Source organism: Emydura macquarii, unplaced genomic scaffold (assembly GCF_026122565.2).
Source record: "Emydura macquarii macquarii isolate MOO-44397 ecotype Brisbane River unplaced genomic scaffold, CSIRO-AGI_Emac_v2 contig_1253, whole genome shotgun sequence".
NCBI classification, from domain to species: Eukaryota; Metazoa; Chordata; order Testudines; family Chelidae; genus Emydura; species Emydura macquarii.
This window is the reverse complement of record NW_027131390.1, coordinates 7,135,196-7,157,346: the sequence shown is the minus strand read 5'-3', so window position 1 is coordinate 7,157,346 and position 22,151 is coordinate 7,135,196. Positions and strand designations below refer to the sequence as shown.

The 22,151-nt window shown below is 41.1% G+C and overlaps 1 long non-coding RNA gene across 1 annotated transcript; it reads right to left on the bottom strand.

Moving 5' to 3' along the window:
* Positions 1–17,020: 17,020 nt before the first annotated feature.
* LOC137153890 (uncharacterized) lies at positions 17,021–21,287 on the bottom strand. The gene is made up of 2 exons (XR_010919929.1): positions 20,901–21,287; positions 17,021–18,114 (listed from the first exon to the last, which is right to left on the bottom strand). It is a non-coding gene; the product is annotated as an uncharacterized lncRNA (long non-coding RNA).
* Between the last annotated feature and the right edge of the window lie 864 nt (positions 21,288–22,151).

The window sequence follows — 22,151 nt, the reverse complement described above, 5'->3', positions numbered from 1 at the left end:
AACTTTTCACCATTCCAGAATCAGCCGGTGTGCAAACTCTTAACTGATGTTTTAGCATTTTCTTTAAGGTAAGGAAGAACGTTGTCATTCTCTAATTGCTCTTTTTATTTTCTCCAGCTTTACGTGTTTTGAGCTTTGGCTCCTTGGAGTATGTGCTTTAAATGATCTTTCTATAGCTGACTTGTGTAAAGATACCACACAATAACTGTTGCTACCCACATCAATTCCTACTTTATTTTTTCTCACCAGTTTATGGCAGAAATTCATTTTAAGAACAAACATCTTTTCCTTTGCCTTTTTCAGTGGCTCTACTACTGAATTTCATTTGCAATGTTGGTTGCACATTTGGTCTTTAAGTGCTCAATTATGGCTTTTCCCCAAGCCTCTTGTAATGGCCAGCACATAACAGTGCTGCTTGAGGAACGGACCAGGAACCAGATTGTAAATCTGAGGAGCTCTGCCCACTCCCCACCCCTGCAGGTTTATACACCAACCACTTGTACAGGACAATGAGTGATGGCCATAGAGGGTAGCACATGCAAGGGCATAAAAGGATTTCTTATTACCTTCTTCTGAGTCTGAGAAGGGTGGCAGCCTTACAAATTGATTTCTCATTGGTGGACAAATTAGTGATGTGAAGTCTGAGTATATTCTTACTCCAATTTATTATTTTACACTGATTTACATCAGTCCTTGAACAGAAGTAGTTAACCATCTCCCACACAATCTGCTCCTTTAGGAATCTGGGCCAAAGCCCCAACTCTAGTCAAAGCACCCATGCCAAAGGATTTACTCTAGTCAGAACAATTAAGGTCAAGAGCACACTCCTCTGATGCTTGCCAAAGCTTCCTCCCTCCACAAAGAAAACTCCATCACAAAGTTTACCATTACCACAAGCACTTCTAAGAACTGCAGTTGTGTGCTAGCAAAAAAGAACTTGTAAGTCTATGTGTAACAGAACCACCTACTGACTCCCGCCATAACACCTTCTTACTCTCGTGATTAGCAGGTTGTTATCCATGGTAATAATCTGTCCCTTACGTAGAGATAATCTTAAAAAAACCCAAACACAACAGCAAACAAATTTAACAAATGTAGCAGAACTAATTTAGGTGTAGCCTTCCCCTCCCAAATGTGATTGGCATTAAATCTAATACACTAAAATTATTTGGCTACACCACATTTGTGTTAGATTCTCTGTATTAATACTATTCCAGCTTGACTCTCATATGAAATCAATAACAAGTTAATCCTGATCTAGCCCAGTGATGCTAATATAAAAATATAGTGCTGCATTCTAATGGTCCTGATGAACATTAAAGTTTATTTTATATAGTTTTCTATCCTCAAGGTCCTTTGAAATCATTCTTTGTAATAGAAGCAGCCTGCTACATTGGTTATCAGTTAAAATCATATCTCCCTAGTCTTCTCACATTTACACTAGCATAGAATATAAGTAACTATAATGAAATCAGTAAGTTACACCAATTAAAAACGGTATAAGAGCAGAATCAAACCATCATTCTACCAGGAGTAATAGACCATTCACCCCTGTTTTAAACCCCAACATTACTTTTATTTTGGATTCAGTATAAATCTATTTTTCTTGCTCATCTATGCCAGACATAGCCTATCCTGTTTCTCAAGGGGTCTGATCTTTCCCCAAGTCTTACCATGACTCTAATGGGAGTATGTTTACCCAGCCCGTGGCAAACTTCTGGAGCAGGTGCTATCACTCTAAAAACAGCCATGCAGACATTGCAGCTCAGGCTCCGGAGCCTAGGGAAGGGACTTTAGAGCCCTAGCTGCTCATTAAAAGCACGGTCTACCAAGCTATTTGCAGCATGGTAGCGTGAGCCCCACGGGCCCAAGTCTGTTGACCCAAGCGGGGAAGCTCACTGCCATTGGCTGCTGCTGGCTGTGTAGCCATATCCTCATTGGCTTGAATGGGGACCCAGATGAGAGCTGTAAATCCCAGGTATTTCTGATGGTTGAAGTCTTGTGAGTGGCAGAGTCATATTTATGATCAACAAATAATGGTGACCTCAAGCTTCTGAAGGGAGAGACATTGTCCATGAGTTGAATCTGCATCCAGGCCCTTAGTTAGCATGAGTGAGGAAATCCACACGGAGTTGCTGCCTCTTCGCCAGCTCATGTGGGTGGGGAAGGAGGTATGACCAGATTAGGAGTCAGACATAGGGTGGTCTGGGAAGGGAGTCACCAACAGAATGGAGCTTGATTTGATTGTGCTTGGTGGGTGCGCCAGATACTTTACATTCCCAAGTCACCGGCAAGCAAGTGGGTGCTGCCATCTTGGTTGTCCATAATTGTAACTGCTCTACTCCTCAATACAAGACTTACAGGAATGACCCTGCCATGTGAGATGAGTCTGATTTACTATGAGGTGCACCAGTTTGGAATGTAAGTACAAGAGATGGACTCGAGTTGCAGAATGCAGATCTAGATTTTGAAAACTGCTCCCCTGCTTCACCCCCACTCTCTTCCAAGAACGATATTTAGATCTTGCTTATTGGTCCAGCCTACCAAAAAGAGAGAAGCCAACTACAAAATTCAGAATTGGACCTCTTTTTGGATTCTGACCTACACTGCCAAACACACAATCCAGGGTTGTTCAAATCTTGTGTTTAGTGCAGGCCCATCTCTATTTAGTAACTTGAGGTTATATAGTAAGTTCTATAAGCTGGGTACAATACTAAAAGTTCACTTACAGACTAGACTAGTTTGAGGTTTATTCCCCCTAATCTAAGAAAACCAAACAAGTTGTCAGAATTCCCTACAAAACACCCACTCCAAAATCTTAGGGAATCCTCCCTGTCTTTTCTTGACTTCAGTGGGAATTTAACTGAGTAAGGGGAAGAGATTTTTATCTTTTAGTTGAACAATCTGCTCTAGAACATCCCCAACTTCTTTACATATTTCCTCATGAGGATAGTTGAAAGTCACATATCAGAGACCATGGCTGATCTTCTCAGGGCAGGTGAGACACTGAACTATTTTATGATCCTGCTGAAGTGGAAAGTTGTCCAATGAGAGTTATTTAAAACGGTCAATTACACCCAGCTATTTCACACAGAAAACCAACTCAAGAACCCTGCCACCCTACATTAATAAATTAGTACAGGGCAGCTCCATATTTAGTGTAGATCAGCTTATGGGTACAGGCCCCTTCATCTCTGGTTCTCATGGAGCTAATGTTTAGAAGCCCAGATGGCTGCAAGAGAGAAAAAAAAAAACTGGGTAATTTGGACTCATTAGTTGGACAATTTCTGGAGACCTTGAGGAAAAAAGTTTCTAAAAACCCTAAATGTCTCCACTGCAGTGTTAATTCACTGGGTGATCAGAACCCAGGTCGGTCTAGCCCAGGTGTGAGCAGCCCCACTGCAAAGCCACTCAAGTTACTGGGTTCTCATTGGTGCTGCAGTGTGTGTATTGCTAGGGCTTCTGGGAGCATAGCCCCTGGTTCTTTGTGCTGCATTAAATTGAGCCGCTCTATTAGTCTCTCCCAGTGTTCGTGGGAGAACTTGTCTGTCCTTCAGAGCACATGGAGGGAATTGTGGGAAGGCATTGGAGGACTATCGACCTGTTAATGATTTAGCCTGCATCCTCACTGCAAAGTGGTTGCGTTAGCAGCCAGAATGAAAGCTTCACCCAGGCTTTAGCTTATAACCCCGGATGAGACGGCTAGCCCAGCTTGAAAGCACCACCAAACTTGCTCGCGGGTGTGGAGAGGAGGGACATAGGAGCAATACCCAGTTAAAAGCTTGGTTTAACTCTTCGGCAAAGACATACCATAAAATAGCTTTGAAGCTGGAGCAGTCCTCTCGGAAGTGTGATCTCTGGACTTGATAATGCTTGCTAAAATAGTAGAAGACCAAGGGTGATTGAATGTTCAGTGAATCAGGCAGGGCAACAGAGGCCCACTCTGCTAATAAGTGGTGGCCAGGATCAACCCAACAAATTCTGAGATGGCAGAACTCCAACCCAAAGGTGCTGGGTCCCATCGGGCCCAATTTTTATTTACACTAAGGCCAGTTTATACCACTTTGGTTAAACGTGTGGTGGAGGAATGCACTGTTAGAAGAGTGGAGTGCGGGCTTCAACACCTTGCTACCTTTGATGATGCAGCAGACAGATGTATCACAAATCAATATCTCAATTTGTTCAGCCATATGAAAGACCACCACTTTGGAATTTGCAGCCCTTCTAAAGCCAGAGAAGTGTAAACTACTGATTAGAGGTGTAATCCAGTGAGTTTTAAGAACTGACACGATACATGTAAATCTTGCTTTGTCATATGCTTTCTGGTCTCATATTACTCAAGAGACAAGATAGTTGGGATTCTGTGTTAAACAATAACAGATTGCCGCAAGAAAAGTTAGTTTTGCAATTAAAAGTACTTAAAATACATTTAAGAATAGCAAGTGTTAAATTACAGGCATGCTTAAAGACAAAGACAAAATGCTACAAGCACAGTTACTTAGCTATGTACTTTATTATCCAAGTCGTTGTAAATAAAATGGCAGCATTCATTACCTAAATTAAATTCCAATAACTATAGCTGGGTTTAAGTTGGACAACACCTCTACTACTTTATTTTTCCATTACGACTTTGTTATCCAGGCATTCAAGGTAGGTGGATACAATTTAAATTAATAAAGTTCACACTATTTTCACAATATATAAAAATGATATAGTGTGCATACAAATTAAAAAGAATAAAGCAGATTGGTAGTTTCCTCTATGAAAATATTACAGAGTGCACTATAGCTAATGAGGGATCACCCTGAAATATAATACAGATTATCATATAGTAGATTGATTTGACTGCAATTTCCTACTAATTACTATGTGGTATTTCATGGTGACAGGCGACTTGGACCTTAAACTTGCCCTAAGACATGTAGTACACAGTTCATCTGTTTATGAGAAGAAGCTGGAAACAGCTCCTCTCTCCATGACCCAGAGACAGGAAAGCATTTAAACATGTGCTTAAATCAGAGGGACAAAGGAATGGAACGGATCTCCTGGATCATCAAGTCCAGTCCCCTGCTGTTGCAGACAACCCACTCATATAATCCCACTCATACCCATGTCAAACTCCATCTTCAACCTAATTAGGTTGTTTTCCCCCACCACTCTTATTGGAAGGCTGATCCAAAACCTAAAAGTCACAGGAGGCCCCAGAGACATTTAAACTCACCCCGTTGCTTTATAGAGCCAGTGCTCTAACCACTAAGCTACACCTCATAGGGAATGACTGATTTAAGCACTTTCTGGAGTGTTTTCTTGATCTGAGGTCACCAGAATAAATGCAGGTAACATAGTAATAGAGCTGTTGTCCAAGGCGTACACTGATGCATCTGCTATATAAAAAGGACTGGGACTTAAGTGTTCTTACTCAACTGATTAAATCAGAAGAAAGTGCCTTGATATACTGCTTTTGGTCAGATCTACTACTACAGCAATATAATACAAATGCATCAGTCATTTTCAACCCTAGTAGCAACCAAGTAGCTCTGTGAAATAAAATCTCCATTTTGTATTTCTAAATAAGTGGAAAGCGATCATTCCCCCTCAAAATATCTCCTTTCTCCCTGTCGCAGTCCTCACCCAACCCTGAAAGAGTCTAAGCCTCATGACTGGTGTACAAAGCCCTCAACTGACTGTGATCAGGCCCCCCCATCCTGTAACTCTCATCAGGCCTGACACACTCATTGCCCCCAACACACCTGTTGTCATAATATGTATCTCAAAGATGTCAGGTAAGGCATCCTATGTAAAGTGGTGATGCATCTGTGGGCTGTGCACAAAGAGTTATAGCTGTGTGCTGGAAATCTCTTAAAAAGTGGTCAGTCTGCCCTAGACAAAGGCATGTTTGTCTGTCAGACTGGTTTGCTTACAGGCCGAGGACAAGTACATTTACATATGCTAAACAAGCTTGGGAGAAGACTGTTTAAAAATCATGCCAGGGGACAGAATCTGTACGCAGGAAGTCCTCCTGGTTCTTCAGGCAGAGACAATGGACTTGGGAGCAAAAAGATATTTTAGTTAGTTATTCACCACTAAGGGGACAGAGGGTACAGCACCCTTTGAGCCTGTGAACGTTGGATCCCCTAGTCTGAAGGGCTGGGGATGCTGGTAACTTGATGTAAGAAAACTGCTTAGACAAAGATTGTAACTTGCTAAGATTAAGTTTTACTGGCTAGAAAGCATGTTTTATTTTGTGTAGGTTGCAAACAGACCTGTCTCTTTCTCTTGCTTAGTATCACCTAAATCTCTGTTCTTTGTTAACAAACTTATTCGTGTTTTATAGCAAAGCCATATCCGAGGTGTGTATTAAAAAGTGAACTGTACGTCTCCAGCATGTCAGGGAACTGACACGCAGCTTAGCAGCAGCACAGCAAAGCTCTCACTCTTGCTAAGGTAGGGTGGTAACACACAGGCTCGCATTCTGGGCATCCTGCTCATGACACCCCACTGACATAGCATCTTCAGTGAGGTGCTGAGCACCAGACATTTCCAGGGGAATAAATAGGGATGAGGGCATTACAGATGATCTGTACTCCACAGGAGAATGCTCTGGTTCAAAGAGAACTTATTTAATAGAAATCCTCAGGCCTATGGTTTCTTCTGGCCATATAAAGCTATAAGGACCAGACCATAAGAGTGCATGTGTTCCAGTTATGACTTAGTTCTGCCTTGAGTGCCAGGGACTGGACTAGATGACCTACTGAGGTCCCTTCCAGTCCTACGCTTCTATGATTCTATGTCTATGACAGGAATGTTGGGTCTCAGACTTGCACTGGCGCAACTAATCTATTTTAAAAATCAAGAAACATCCATTCCAGACTAAATGATCTGCACATCCTTTAGCTGGAACACTCCAGATTTTGTTCTCAGAAAGCAATTCCCTTTGAAGATGGCACCATCCGGTCCTCCTGACACCCATGCAGTTCCATCAACCAATTTTAAGGAAGAGTTAACTTTAACTTCTCTGCAGCCAAAGCAGGACACAGCACAACTGCTGTTTCAGTTCCCAGCTTCTCACAAGCCTCCTTGCCTTTATAGTGCTAATAGCAGCCATCTATCAGTCTAGGAGCCTCAGTTTCACCATCAGCCCCACGGTCGGCCTTGTTTTATAATCCTGGTTTGCAAACAAGGAAATCTTAAATGGAAGTTCTGATTAGTTGTTCCACTAACCCCTCATTTTATCTTTCTAGATGTCTTGCTGAGCTTCCACTAGGTTTCTTCCACCTTCAAAATGTTTTTTTATAACATTTTCTAATATTTAAACAAGCTTTTAAACAAACAGGACGATCCAAAAACATTTTGGTTCACTTTACCATAGAAGATTTTCAGACTGTATTGCAAATGAAATAACGAAATATGATCAAAGACTGCGTTTTCACTAAGCTAAATGCAAAAGTGCTCTGCATTGCCATTCAGGGATGCTAAGAGTCACAGCATTGAGAACCAAGGTCCGGAGCCCTCCTAGTAAATCTACCCACCCACAGATCGTTCAGTGAGAAATCTACTTTGGAGGAACAAGAGGGAAAAAATCATGGCAGCTGCATCTAAATTAGCAAAGAGAAAAGGAAAGAATTCCACCACTGGGATTCATGGTGAGTGAAACATGGCTAATGTGATATATTCCAGCACATTTCTACCAGCCCTCTGTTGCAAAGAAATTTACGACTGGTCAAGTGATAAATAACGGGAAAGAGTTTTTATTCTCTAATTTTGCAGCAGCCAGTTGGACTGTGTTTCTCCAGTGGCAGCTGTAAATATTATGTTTATTGTTTGTATTATTATAGCTCCTAGGAGTCTTAGTCATGGACCAAATCCAAACTGTCTGCCAGAAGCCATCTACCAAATGCCAAACTTTTCTTCTGGAGTAAACATCTTTGTACGTGTTTAGGGAAGCAACAACAGCAGAGTCTGTTATCTTACCCTTTGCTAAACAATATGAATGAACAAAATCAACGGTATGTCTATCATGTGGCAGTGCTTGTTGGCAATTAATTGCTCGTGTTTAGACACATCATTCACAATTAAAAGAATTGCAGTTGCTTCGTAGTGGGGGGGGGAGGGTGTCTAGTGGAAAAAGGATAAAAGGGATACACTTACTCTACCTCACCTTCCCATACAGGAATTAATTCCATCTGCCGTACAGTCGAGCTTTTCACTTATAAATGTGGATTTGTGTGTTATAAGCAAGTTTTCAGAGGACGGCTAAGAAGCTGAAGCTTCACATTGCAGCCAACATTCCTCAACCGTCAGAGCAGCATTAGAAAGAGATGGGTCCCCAGAGACCCCCTTTCCTCTCCCCTGCATAAGGGCTGCTGCAGCATTATGCAATCTTAATGCTATCAAACTGGCCACTCCCTCCCTCTTGTCAATACAGCACTGGCTCTACATGCCTGAAATAGGGGAGTCCATCCAATCACTGATGGATTCGGACCTAAGATGTGCTGACATCTGCAGAGATATACATCAGCCCCTTGAAGATTAGTGTGAGCACTTACACACTTCCAGAGTAAACACATCACTCCTATTGTCTGCAAGGTATCTAAAAGATTTAAAATATTAATGGCTCAATATCAACCTTATGAGTTTGCTGATTGACCCTTTCATGTCCTGTTTAGATCATGCTTATATGTGCTGACAAAGAACCTAATCCTGCAGTATTGACTGCCTGCAGCTCCCGGGGAAATCAATGAGTTGAGAGAAATCACCACCTCCCAGGCAGCCCTTGGCATCTGGCAGCATCAGGCCCAAGTCTGGTTTTCAGAGAGAGCAGAAAGTTGGGATGTGGAAAAAGTTCTCAGCATCGGTCACTGATTTTCATTGCACAGCTAACAAAACTTCACACGACAGGCCAATATCGTGCATTTTGCACCAGATCGGATCAAATACTGGTCTCCTCCGAATTTCTTCTTGAGTTTTCAGGATTGTTGCACTTGGACCAACTAAACTAAATCCACTTGAGAAATTCACAGCGTGTGAGAACTGAAACCAACAGATTTCATACAGTCTTGCCACTGACACAGGGCACAGATTATGCCCTATGTAAGGATGACTAATAAGTCTGTAGTGTCTCATGTTTTCTTAATGAAGATGTTTACTAGTTGAGAATTGATTAATTGAATATGGATTAAGGAGCCATGTAATCTGATAGAAGGAAAGTTGATACTCAACGTTCAGCACTTGAAAGAAAACATTCAGTGACATGAAAGATCAATATATCTGAAATCTTTCACATCTATTCATAGATTTTAAGGACAGAAGGAAGCATTGTGATCTAGTCTGACCTCCTGTCTAACACAGGCCACAGAACTTCCCCCAATGATTCATAGAGCAGGTGTTTAGAAAAAAAAAAAGAAGCCACGCTTGACTTAAAAATTGCCAGTGATGGAGGATCTACCACACTCCTTGGCAATTAACCATTGGAACAATTTACTTTCATTGTTAAAAAAGTAATATCTATTGCCTCATCCAATAGTGCAGATGCACAATGAGACCAATATATAAATCCCTAATAGAAAAAAATACATATTGTAAGCACTAATTTTTGTTGTTTCTGACAAAAATGTACTTTGGGTAGCCAGGCCACATCTAAGTGACTTACCCAAGGTAACACCAGAAATCTGTGGGAGAGCAGGGAATTAAACTAGGTTCTCCCAAATATTAGTTTAGTGCATTAATCATTGGACTATCCCTTCTCTAAGGGACTATCAAAAATTCCATAATCATGACGGAGAGAGGATAGGCAGGTCTGATGTGTTATGTCTTCAGAAAACTTGCTTATAACACACAAATCCACATTTATAAGTGAAAAGCTAGAATGTACAGTAGAAGGAATTAATTCAGTTCAATTAACAGATGTGGAGAGGTAATGGTGAGTGTCGGAGAAACTCAGAAGAACTTCCAAGTTCTCCATATTAAATGCAAGAAAGTTCTTTCTTAGCCAAAATGAAATGTCAGCCAAGCATTTATAAATGTGAAGGCAAATATCATCTGAGATGGAAAAAAAGCAGAAATATGGAGATCTTTCAAGAGGTGATAATTTAGCCCAGATTAACTAATTAGAGACATTAGGAGAGACAAATGCAATATTATAGGAGGTTAAACAGGCCCTTCATGCACACCCACCAAGAAGGCACGCAATGAATCCCTGGCTCATTTATTTCACTATCATCATGACCGTCCTCATTGTCACAAATGCGCATATAAAGTTTTGGATGATAGCTTAGTTAAGTATTAGGTGTAACTTCTCACGTTGGGTACTGTAACTCTCCAATGACCTGAAAGTTTTTTAATAGTGAGGTGTGTGAATTTTTTTGTTTGAGCCTGGTCTATTTCCAGGTGGGAGTTCTGTTTTCAAGCCAAGCTTTGACCTGAAATGAGGCGCACTTTGGTGATTTGGACTGTTTGGCTCTGTATTTGATCTAAATCTGAAAAACTCAAAGCCAAAGAGTGCAAAGCTACATGATCCAAAAGGAACAGGTCGTATAGCCACCATGTGAACCAAAACCTCTGACTTAAGCACGTTTCCAGCTGTCATCCTGTAGTGATCACAGACTGTTCACTGACAAGAACCCTTATATTATTCCTGCAGCTCTCCCTAGTGGGATGGAAGCAGGAAGTTTTAGGAGGCAGCAGATAAAGGCTAGTGTTGGCAATCAGGCTGAGCAAACCTCTGCATACAGCTCCTGTATAAAATGATGTTTAGCTAACCCTCAGATGTGGTAGAAGTCTGACAAAGAACCTCTAAAATGAGTTGGGATGTAGTTTATCTGTACATGCATGTACCTTGCCTAAACTGAAAATAAATTCTGCTCAGGGAACTCGGTAAATAGGAGTTATCAGGTGTGAGAGAGTGGTAATGTGGGTCTCCATCCTCATTTAAATTGTATAGCAACTTAACTGTAGAAGACTATGGGTACATCTAAACCTCAAGTGAAGAGATAGTTGCATGGGTAGGCATACATGGATTAGTTTAAATCTTGCTACCACAAGTAAAAATAGTAACATAGACACGACGGCATGCAAATCAGCATGGGCTAGCTGCCCAAGGAAATGCCCATGCTCCCTGGTGGGCTTATACTCAGAGAGCCTTGCCCATGTCACAACACCTACGCTCCTATTGTTACCCATGCTAGCTAGATGAAAGCGAACATAGATATCCCTATCTGTGCTGCAATCACACCTTTACTCGCAGTGTAGACATACCCTCTGTAGCGTTCATGCAGCCAACATGGCAAAATCCTGGGTGTTTTGTTGTTGTTGAATAAGACCTCAAAAGACTAATTTTACATAACATGAACACTCTAGTAACAGAAGTCGGACATGTAGGAATAAAGGAACTGCCAGGCCAGTGATCCCTCAAGTCCAGTATTCTTAGGCTTGGAAGGATTTGATTTTTATCAGTAAATGTTGATTTCTCCTTACACATCCAAACCGACAAAAATATCTCCACTGATAAACAAAATTTTACAAATAGGCAAAGTAAGAGAAATGCAGCTTGAGAACTTATTAGAATTTGATTTAAGGATATTTAATTTGTATATTTTGACATGCAATGTTGACAGTTTATGTTATAATGGCTATAAAGCTTTCACTGTTTGAACCTCAACATCTACGGTCATTAAACAATTATTGACTGACCACCACCACCTCACCATAATTTCCTTCAACTGTGAACAGCTAAAAATAAAATAAACCTAATACTAATACTAACTACTAATACTGTGTCAAAATTATGAAGAATAAAAATTCAATTCTGCAAACTTTTATTATCCTTATCTCGGAGAGAGGCCGTACTAGATGTTACAGAGGAAGGAATGAGAAACCAAAACATCATGGACTAAAAAGGGTTTATGCCCTGAAATATGAGGATTTCTGTCCCTTCCAAACCTCTCTCTCAAACATGACTGAACGGTCTTGTTAGATGTATAAGTGTCCAACTCATACCCGCCAATTGCTCCACATGATTTGGGATCATGTTGCAATTCAAAGCAGAAAACTGAAAACTCAGGAACATTCCCTCCACCCCACAAAACTAAAATCTATTTGAACCAAATCTACCATATATAAAACCAAAATAAGATTGTGACAAAAACCAATTCTACTGAGTACTGGTTTCACACGATTATGTTTATCCTTTCCATAGAGCAGTTTCGTATTTTCCATACAAGTGTCACTTTCTTTAATAGGAGTTGTTTGCACAACAGTCACATCGGTATAATGGATCCAAAGTTTTCTACATATTTCGCTTGCCAATGATCCAAATGGTGGATTTAGTCATGTTGCTTGTTTGGTTAGTTTCTCTGAATAATGCAGGAAGGAGCAAAATCATGAAAAGAGATTTCGTAACCACCTGTTAATTTACTAAAAGAAAACCAGGTTCATCTTCCTACGAAAAAAATGCTTCATAACAAATTTATTTTACTCTTCCTTGTTTGGGGGCGGGAGGTGTTTAAGAGGAATAAACCTGGTTTTGGAAGTATATGCAAATCAACTAATATGTTCAGTTAATGCTATATATTACTTTGGCAGCAACACCTCACCTTATTAATTATGGAAAACCCACCAGTCAGTTACAGTTTGACTATTACTATGTTCAAAGACAAAGTATCAGACCAGTCCACCTCTACAGCAGTATGTGACATGTGATAAGAAACTCTTCAGTGGGCAGTTATGGATTAATTACCTCATGGGTTTCTTCCTTACCTCCATCAGTTAGTGGCTAATTTATTCATTAAAGCACCAGAGTTTACATGTCATAGGCATTGCCCTATTTAATGTAACTTTTCCTTCTCTTAAAAAGAATAGAGCTCAGCACCACAGTGCTTACATGTTTAAGTGAATGTATTTCTCATGAATCAGAACAAATTTTAGCCATGATGTTTAAAGTCTTCTTTATGCCGGAGGAGAAGGTACAGAATAAATGACAATAGAGCAAACTTCTTTACTAGAGCCGATCAATGTGCCAAAGAGAGTCCTAGAGAAACCATCACTAGCACAGAGCAGGTAGTCCAGGGCTTGTCTACATGGGGAAATTGTCCAGAATAGCTATCTATGTGGACCCTTTAGTCCAGAATAAGAAGTCACTTTGATTTTAGACTAATTTCTCCACTTTGAGTAGAACAATTATTCTGGAATAAATTGTCCACACTGGAAGTTATTCTGGAATAGATAATTATTCTGGAATGGTTCTATCAGAATATTTATTCCAAAATAGCTATGCCCATCAATTACCCCCATGTAGACAAGCCCTCCATTTGACGCCAACTGAATTCTTGATCTCGGCTCAGGCTTCCAAAAAGATCCCAGTTAAGGGTACAGTTTATGATGTGGACACTTCCACTTGTAATTGGGTTGAGACACCAACTCACTTTTCACACATCTCCAAAGAGCCATCAGAGTGCCATAATTTTTGTTCTATTATTGCATTCCTGTATTTTTTCTTCTAGAAACCTTTTGCATGGTAAAGTTTTGTGGTTAAAGAAAAAATTTATTTGTTGAATGTTTCCTTGGTGATGGATGATACCACTAACACCTGTTCATTTTATTGTCTATTCTGTCTGAAATCAGTCTGGATTTCCCTTGTCTTTCTGTCAATGACTGTTCAAACTTGCATTGTAGGTCTAGGATAAACACCTTTCCTATTTATGACACAACTGGACTTCCCAGTTCTTGCATTCATTGAATAGTCCCTTGTGGAAATATCCTTTAGGCCTCTAAATGGGTGCCAGATGTATCTGGTATGGTAAGCAGATTGCACCTCTGTGCTAGGTAACATCACATCCCAGTGATTTCTTTCAGGGGCATCTCTGCAGCACAGCTATAGCCACAGAGGATGAGAAGCAAAGGGCGCAGAAAAGACCCTTTTAACTTCAAAATTTACGAGTGGTTTGTCCTTTTTTAGGAAACAAAATATTGTTTCTAAATAATGAAACAGAAATATCATTGCAAAATTGTAATGAAATAAAAAGTCAGGGAAATGGAATCTCTAATGAAATTCATCTATGAATTGCCAGGGGCAAGCACCCAGAAATCTGGCTCAGTCTGAGTTTGAAAAGCACTTGTATGCTAGCTGGTTTATTACAGATTCACAGATTTTAAGGCCAGAAAGGACCCTCATAATCACCTGGTCTGTCCTCCTAAACATCGCAGGCCACAGAACCTTACCAAACACTCCTGTAATAGGCCCATAACCTCTGGCTGAGTTACTGAAGTCTTCAGATCTTGATTTAAAGACTTCAAGATACAGACAACCCAGCATTTATTCTAGTTCAAAACCAGTAAGTGACCCTTGCCCCAGGCTGCAGAGGAAGGTGAGAAAACCCCCAGGGTCTCTGCCAATCTGACCTGGGGAGAAAATTCCTTCCCAACCCCAAATATGACAATCAGTTAGATCCTGAGCATGCGGGCGAGACCCACCAGTCAGACACCTGGGAAAGAATTCCCTGTAGTAACTCAGAGCCCACCCCCCTCTCGAACCTTTCTTGTGCCTGTGAACAGAAGTGGTATGGGTGGGACCGTAGAATGAGAGATGCCTGGGCAGACCAGTCCGAAATTCAAACAATACAATGGTTTAACCCTTCCATAAAATCATATCCCCTCACTCGCCCTCTGGAAGATGCATGCCATCAGACTAAAACCAGAGAGATCCCATAGCAGGTTTGCATAGCTCAAAAATCATACACTACAGATCATTTATTATTTGCTTTAGGTTTGTTCCTAAAGCCCCACTGCGCTAGACACTGTACAGCTAAAGGAGACAAAAGGTGGGAGGGGAAAGAGAGGCACAGAGAAAAGTGACTTACCCAAGGTTGCATGGCAGATCAGTGGCAGAACTAGAAACAGAATCCCAGGGCAGTGCCCTCTCTGCTGAATGACAACTCTGCCTTCCCAAACGCATCCAAGCTGCCTTTCCAATCACAAAATACAAGGGTACCAAATAGCTCAATTTATGCTACAAAGCTCAAGTAACAGCGAGAAAGTGAGAACAAGGTAAACAATCATGTCTTCAATTCACTCTACATATTCAGCAAGGTAAAGATTTCTGTCTCACACCCCCTCCCCATCTCTCCCTTTGTTTCTCCGAGTCAAAGCCATATTGTGCTCTAAAGCAAACTCAGACTAAACAAATCAATTTGAAAAAACAAAACAAAACAAAAAACAAAAAAAACCTACAGCAACCTTGTGATAATTCTGAAACATACAATTCACAGCTCATCCATCACTTCCCCAGGAGCTCAGCCACGTAGCAACATGGGCGATCAGCGGAGCAGTTGCCAAGAGCTGTCAGAATGATCTCCCACTGCTTTTAGCCACTGACAGATCTGACAGGTACAATTTCTTGTAGCTCTTTTCATTATTGCAGAGTAGAGATGGGCTGGAATGTTACATCCCCACCGGCCTGGCACCCTCTGAAAAACCTCTCCCCCAGCTGTGGGCATGTTGGGGAAAATAGGGATGGACAGCAGTGCGGGTCAAAGCAGCCACCCTTCCCACAAATAATTGTCTCGAAATGGTCACTATACAGTGATCACTCTTAAAGAATGGCTGGCTTCCCCTTGGATAACTAAATAAGGTTGTGTTAATATCTGTAGCACTGGAAGGAAGGCCAAACACATGGGGGAAAGCTTATTGTGTAACCTAAATCATTATCAGCAACACATTTTTAAGGGAGACCATAGCATGATAACGTCAAAGTTTTACTACAGTCAGCCCCGGATGGTCCTTTACATGTTAATTTCCAACTTCCATGCTACTGTCACATGATTCAGGAGATCACTGATTTTGAGACAGTTTCGTTTTGATACTCAAAGCCCCTTGACCCCCCCCCCCTGCAGGCTTTTGTATACTCTGCCTGTGTTTCGAGTGAAGTCACACTAATCTGGCCCTTCCCTACAAGAACTCCCCTGAATAGCTTTCATGTTGTGTACTGCTAGCTCCCAGGGAAGAGGCATACTTGAGACAAGTAGCAAATACCCATTAGGAGCATGCGCTCAGGATCTGCATTAGGAGATGTAGATCAAACCATTGCACATGGGATTTAGGTAGATGGACAGACAGACATTTTAATATATCAATAAACCAGCAAATAATCACTCACTTATGATAATAATAAATATAGTGTATTTCAAAGGCACCTGACACCTTAGAATCTGGGGCTAGTTCCTATTATGTTCATATAATTGATTTTCCAGAACTGTTGGGAAAGAAATCAAACCCTTCTCCCAACTCTTCAGATTAATAAATATAAATATAATATAATATAATATAATAATATAATAAATCCGGTGCGTTGTTTAGAAGAACAGCAGGTCTCAGGACCCTTCTGTAGCTCAGTTATTTACTAGAAGGGCTGCTGAAAGATCAGTTTTCTTACGCCCGCTCAAGGGTACAAGACTTGGGCTCAGCCTGGTAACAGGCTGCAGTGAGCGCCACATCTAAAACCCTCTGCTGAAAATGTCCTGGCCCACCTCCTGCAAGTTCGTGTCTGGGATCGCTATTGAGTGATGGAGAGAGAGAGGGGGGTGGTTTCTGGTGTAAACAGGTCCTTGTTTGTTTAATAAGGCTTTACAGACAAGACCAGGATCCTGAAGGGGCGACTGGTCTGATGTGTTTTCACCCCCTCGGCTCATCTTATTACTTGTTGCAACATAAATATCAAATTCTATGAAAGTTTGGCTTTCTCTACTGATAAAACAGTGGGAATCAGCTGCATGCTTCTTACTGCTATGACTCATGGCACACTTCGGCTCACTTCGGCTGGCAGCAGCTGCCCGCCTGGGCCTGCAGCTTCCATTGCATAGCTTGACTGATCCCACATTGACATTTCTTGTAGTTACTGCAAAGGCCTGAAGTGAATGTCTTTCTTTCAGGGGAATTTCATTCTGGATGTTCTGCTGGCACAAAAACCAGACTGTTGCAATGCTAAGGCGTAGACCCTTGGCTGAAAGAGCACTGCCTTGCTCTGTGCGACTGTGTGATTCAAACCCAAAGTACATTTTCCAGGGTAGGACAAATATCCCTCCCTATTCATCTGCAAGGGAATCACACTCAGGTGGCGGAAATGCAAGAAACTCACTCTTACTTCCCAAATAAATATGAAGTAGGGTTTAGGAGGAATCCTCCATATTTATTAGGGGATAGATGCATTAAGTTATGTATTTTGGAAGCAAGTTTTATTCTTTCTAAATCCATCAGCAATGTATTATAGGATTCCTGTCAAGTTAAGTCTTCTGATCCAGCAAAGTTTTACCCACTCGCCCTTTATTTGGCAAAATTTGAAAAGGTGCTTTTGGAAATTTTATATATTCCATGCAAAGAATTACGCAGAGGTGTCCAGTTCTTCAAAAGGTACATAGGCTCCCAACTACCACTGATTTCAATGGAAATTAGGAGCTTAAATAACTGAGGATTCAGAGACACGTATTCCCTTACTACCAAACCATATTAGTTTCTGGTATATAAGCATCCTGTAAACAGAGTAATAACAATGTATTGTTTCTTATAATGGCTTGTGTTGTACATTGACAAATCAAAAGCACTTATTTGGACTTCCTTAATAACATGCACGGCTTGCTTCTTATAAAAGGAAAAGATTCCAGGGTGAGAGAGATCAAACAATCAGTCTAACAAGCAGGCAGACAGCTCCATCCAGTAGGTTACATTCAACAGACAGTGTATTAAGTAAGCAGGTGCAAACTAAGTAAACAACATTCACCTTTTGATCCCAGCCATTTCCAGCTAACTGAAATACACTAGGTACCTTTTGAGTCAATGAAAGGGACACTGACTTAAGAACCACATTACCATTAGAAATGTGTTCACCCTGTATTCTTATAAATAATCCCTATCGTTACTAGAAAAGATGAGCTAAATCATATTACATACACACCACACAACTTTTGCAGTTTGCTCATTTTGGTGCATTTGGCAGTGTAGTTCGTGTCACTGTGTTCTTGATGGTTATTTTAACTGTCTCGTACTCTGTTCTCCAAGGAATTCACCTGCATAGTCTTTCCCCAGTCTGCAAGAGGGTGTTCACCTGGAACAGCAGGACCAAAGCTGAAACTGAAAGCAAAATTGAAACAGCAATAGGTAGGTTTGTGAATGGAAAAAGGGAAGGGGGAGGAGTTAAGGGTGGAAATATATTTGCTTCAGAAACTTCCCAAAAACACCTGTTTCTAATTTTTTAAAAATATAAATAAATCAAAATCCAGGCCATATTAGTAAAAAAGGCACTCCATCAGAAAATGGAGGTTTTGGGTTTTTTTTAATATTCCAGATAACTGTAAATTTGACCCAAGTTTAGAGCTCATTTAAGCTTTTAGTTGCTGAATGAACTCAGTGCAAAAGATGCAGCTAATACCATTATTTTTAAGTGCTACACAAAATCAGAGTTTTAGTTAAAATGTGCAAATGTGGAGGGAGACTTCGGATGAGCAGTTGGGAAATATTAGCCGAAGACTACCTCTAAACCCATACCTCCAGTTTTTGCATAACCGGAGGTGGAGAATTTGCATTCACCTCCCCAACCCTCATTATTCTCCAGGAAAACCACTTGATTTTTGTTCCAAAAATCCATTCTTCTCCGGCATATTGTTCAATACAGTCCTTGGACTCCCAGGTCTGACATCCTTCACATTTCCCTTCTCAAGAGGCTACATACAATCCCAGCCCACACGAATAGATAAACAATTCATTTAATGCAACAGATCCCAAAGATACTGAAACTTAATTCAATAAGGTCTCCCAAGGATACTGTAGGAAATTGCCCTAGCATCCTGGCAAGCAGGGTTGGTGGACAGAGCTCTGTTAAAAATGATCTGATTCTAGCTAGTTTAGAAAAGATACTGGCTTCTTCCCCTGCTTATGCATTGAATTAACTTTTCTTCATAACCCCACTTGTGGATTTTCTAACTTGTCTTTAGGCTCCTCTCTATTACTCCAAACAGAGACACAGAGGGGAGAGGAAGAGAAAAGAACAGCAGGAAATAAAAGACGTAGGCATTTAATCTCTCTTTTTCATTACTTGTGGGTTTGGGGTTTTTTATGGCCTTACAGGAGCTCGTAGATTGGGGGCCTGGCTGTGGAAGGTCCTGTACAAACATATAGAGAGACATAGTCCCTGCCCTAAGAGCTTACAACCTACCTAGATAAATGGCAGTTGAAAACAGATGAAGTGACTTGCCAGGGGTCACTCAGCAGTTGACCCAGGAACAGAACCCAGGTATCCTGACCCCCAGTCACCTGCTCTATCCACTAGTTGATACTGCCTCATAGTATGCCAATTCATATTTGGACATGCTCAATGACTGCTTTTTCTTTCAATGCCCTCACTGTATCATAAGAATCTTCATTTTCTGTGTGTCAGAGTACTTTAATTAAAGAACACTTTTTAAAGTAATTTACCATGAACCTTTTGTTTTTTTTAATAGCAGCCAACAGATAAAATAATATGCTTCAGTATCATATCAGCCTAATGTCTGGGGTACAATAAGCAAATCGGACTCAATCTGCTATAATAAATATTTTACTTTACTGCTGCCTAAAGGCTTTTAAGTGCTTAATATAGACCAGATGTTGAGGCCTTTCCTCTTAACTGTAAGAGCTAATTCCTCCTCCCCCGTGTGTATGCTTTCAAAACCCTGTTTTATTGCACCTGAGAACACCGGACTTCTTTATCAACAGTTTTTCACAAAGTTGCCATATAACTAACTGGAATTCCCCCAAACCTTTCAAAACATTCTTCATGTTAACCAAAGGGAATCTTCCTATTAGCTGTGATAGTCTATGCTTCATGTTAAGCATGGGGGTTCTCCCATTGACTAAGGTACTTTGCTGCATTGGTGCTTCCTATAAATCTTACTTCTTTTAAAAAAGAGTCCATAAAATTGTATGAGAAAGCTCCTACAGCAGGCTCCTACCACCATAGTTCACCCAGCTGAATGCTGCTACTCAATACATGGAATGCCTCTCACACTAGACGAGAGAATGAATAGAAAACTTGCCAGTGAAAGACCATGCAGGCAGCTGAGCAGAGAATAAGGTGTTATTAGGGAGATTAGGTTACTTTACAGAAACAAGTACATAGACTACAAGGGACTGGCATAGCCAGAGAGGTGGGCAAACAAGAGGCAGCCAGCCCCGGCCAAATTTCCAACAAGCTTCCAACATCCAAAAATAAAACTCTCTCTCCAGTGAGTTCTCACTGCAGGTTTTTTGGGAAGCCTAATTCTCAGAGAGAATAGTAATAATTTCCGGCAAGAAATGGAAGTTGGTGTCACATTTGTTTACTATCAGAGCTGGGCAGGCTGGCCAGCCAGCCAAACATGAAGAAAACACACTATTAACAAGAGGAAGATATGGCTGTTGGGAGCGTGTTGATGGCTGTGAAACCATAATAGACTCAGCACAAGATGCATCTGCCTGTCCTGTGTTCAAGTCTGGAGAAATAAAAGCTTTCGGACATCTTTATCTAAATGGCTATGAGGGGCAAATATTAGCCAGCTGGCATCAGGCTACTGTCCTACGAGTGACAGTTAGTGAGTGTGTAGGAAATGGACTGGAGCTTGTAAAATTTTAGCAGTTTTCTCTCTTAAAATACATGTGCCTGAGCTTTTTAATGAGCTGAGATTTTTATTTTTTATAATAAGGCCTGAAAATTAGATTGAACTGACTGTCCTATCAGGACAGGGTAGCACACACGTAGCAAAGGCCCATCTTTTCAAAAGGTGTTTAGGTGCTTAACTCCTATCGATTTCAATGGGAGTTAGGCCTTTGAGGATCTGGGCTAAAATGTCAGCAGGTAGATGTAAACGCTAATCTCTTGATGGCTGTGATGCAGCTTCACTCACCATGTTGGTGCCTCATGATGGCAGTCTTCAGGATTAGCTCTGCAGGTCAGTATGCCCTCTCCCAATGGGGCCTTGCCCGCCGTCACTTCTACCCCAGCTCATGTCACTCCAAGAACAGGTGCATCCTCTTCATGACACAGTCCTCTGGCTGTGTCACAATCTGTGCTCCCCACTTCCAGTGGCAAGTGCTGCAGTCCAATTGTCCTGTCCCTTCCCCAGTGGACACTGCATCCAATTGTCCAGCCACTTTCCCGTGGCGCCAGCACCCTCTTTGCCGTTACCTCAGGGACTCTGCCTGCAAATCTCAGCTGTCAACCAGGAGCGCTCTCTCTGGCTCCCCCGGTCCCTGCTAGCAACACGGCTCTGTCCAGGGTGAGCAGTCCTTCTGCCATCCAGTCCTCTCTTCTTGAGCTCCAGGAAGTAACTGACCATACTCAGCCCTGCAGCTCTTCTTATATGGGCCTGTCAGGCCCTGATTGGCTGCTCCTCCCAGCCCCTCTCTAATTGGCTGCCTCCTGCTCAGCCTCCCTAAGGCTCTATTAACCCCTTAGAGGCCAGTGTGGAGCCAACACTCCATCACAATGGTATTGTTGTACTGCCAATACTTTAACAAAAGGCTGCCATGAAATTCCCTTCCCTTTACTCTGGTTCAAACTCCAGGGATGCATGTTGCAAAAAAGGGGCTTGAGGATAAGAGGAGTCTGCTCATTTCAATTTAGCAAATTTTCATGGTCAGACTTTCATTGACCCCTGGACTGTTTTGAAATCAGGAGAGTGTCTTTTTAGCCATACATATTTTGTATTTATTCGTCATTAATATACAGTGCCCAGGTTCTAACGTGGTGGACTTATTAATTAGTCAGTAAATAAACAAGCATGTCCTATGTGCAGGAAGGAGCAATATGTCAGTTTAATTGTTATTTTTGATTTACATATGATTCCATTGCTCTCTTTGGAGGCAGGCAATGCAAATGAATCCTAAAAAAGGGAGCATATTTGAATTTTGCCTATGTTTCTACAGACTAGAGAATTATTTGGCTTTTTATTCTATTCCAGAGATTTTGTTCATGCAGAAAAAATGAGCAATAAAACTCATTAATAAAATATTGACCACCTGTAAGTCCTATACGGTTTTGTTTTGTTATTAATATAGACACAAGTAAGCTGCAGCTATTTGCTGAAAATTGCTTTTACTGTAATGGATTTTTGTATGCCTTCTATTTATAAGATCCAACATATTAAAATTCTGAA